General features: G+C 46.9%; 1 protein-coding gene across 1 annotated transcript in view; it reads left to right on the plus strand.

Annotated features, from left to right (window-relative positions):
* LOC116848377 (plancitoxin-1) overlaps positions 1-1779 on the plus strand; it is a 476759-nt gene that overhangs the window by 123684 nt on the left and 351296 nt on the right. The window lies entirely within an intron of this gene.

Raw genomic sequence — 1779 nt, forward strand, 5'->3', positions numbered from 1 at the left:
ACGTATGATATTTTCGGACGCTACTCGCATTCTTTCATCGAAATTTTTCACGCGTATCGGTGTCGGTTGTCGTATGAACCTCATGTCGCTTCAAAAAATGCTTCATTGGCACGCGGCAACTATTTATAGGGGGGCGCCGAATCGAATCCGTTCAGTCTCCAAAATGTTTCTCCTACTGTTGGATACTCATGATATTCGAGACCTAACCTCCGAACAGTTGAAATATATACCGAAGATTGTTCTATTGCGCGAGTTTTTGAAGCACATTGACGTTTTGTGGGACAGAATCCCGGAACATATAAGGGCCGACCCGGAGGTTCGACAGTATCGTCGGTGCCTGGAACATTATAATCGTCCGTGGCAGCAAACGCACATCGACGGTCCAGCGCCGTTGATTAGAGACTGTGGTGAATGTCAGTGTCGTCGAAAACAGTAAAAATCGGCAACGGTCTGTTAAATCGTGCCATTAACGCGCTTCCTATCGAACTGCATATCCCCGGTTACCAGTTTTGCGGGCCGGGTACACGCTTGCGGACACGATTGGCCAGAGGTGATCGGGGTATCAATCCGCTGGATGCGGCGTGTCGCGAGCACGATATCGCGTATTCTCGAAGCAACGATCTTATCGAACGTCACGTGGCAGATAACGTACTCGCTGACAAGGCGCGAGAACGTATAGTCGCGAGAGATTCCACTCTCGGTGAGAGAGCTGCCGCTACAGGCGTTTGGGCAGCTATGAAGGCTAAGACAAAAATCAGAATGGGCATGAAAAAGAAGCGAAGCGCGTCGAAGAAGAAAATATTACGAAATCGAATACTTCCAATAGCAAAACGAGGTGGAATCCTACCTATTCTCCCGCTGCTGGGAGCGCTTGGATCGTTAGTTGGTGGAGCGGCGGGGATCGCAAAGGCTGTAAACGATACCAAGGCTGCGCAGCGTCAGTTGCAGGAGATGCAACGTCATAATCGCAGCATGGAAGGTCGTGGAATTTATCTCGCACCATACAAACGAGGAAAAGGTGTCATGAGAGGTGGGAAAAAAAAAACGTCGAAAAAATAAACGTCTAAAAATGCCTACGGGCGTCACCACCAATGTAGAATTGGAACAATTGGCGAAACGTATGCGTATTCCGTTCTTCAGGGGCGTTTTCATGCGCGACGTACTGCCTACCTCGCCGCGCGTAAATGAGAGTAGAATCGTAAATTTGGATGACGTCGAGGGGCCCGATACTCATTGGGTAGCGTATGCGAAAAGAGGCGATCGCGTGATATATTTCGATAGTTTTGGTAATCTTCGACCACCCAGCGAATTGTTGCGATATCTTGATAATAATACGATTGAGTACAATCATACGTCCTATCAACGTTACGATCAGAGCATTTACGAACAACTGTGTCTATATTTCCTGCAGACAGTTAACAGCCGAGTTAAGGCCCAACGTTCTGCGATCAGTGTCCAGTAATCGTTTTGGTCTCTGACGAAGATGTCGCTGACATTTACACTCACCAGCAATAGCACTCTCGCGGGAAGCTACTTTCCAGCCATAGATCTTAGCGATAGCGATTATGAACTCGGTTTGACAACCTTTGAAACCTATAACACGATACCGAATGTAAATGCGTGGAATAATAAATTTTACTTTGATGAGGACGACAAGGAAATTATAATTCCTGAGGGATCGTACGAATTGTACGCCATATATCGGTACCTGAAACGTGTGATGTTGGAAACCATCAAACCGATTACTACCACTGATGATGATGATGATGATGATGATGA

This window comes from Odontomachus brunneus, unplaced genomic scaffold (assembly GCF_010583005.1).
Source record: "Odontomachus brunneus isolate Ranch 3 - 2012 unplaced genomic scaffold, Obru_v1 Obru_scaffold_094, whole genome shotgun sequence".
In the NCBI taxonomy this organism is placed as follows: domain Eukaryota; kingdom Metazoa; phylum Arthropoda; class Insecta; order Hymenoptera; family Formicidae; genus Odontomachus; species Odontomachus brunneus.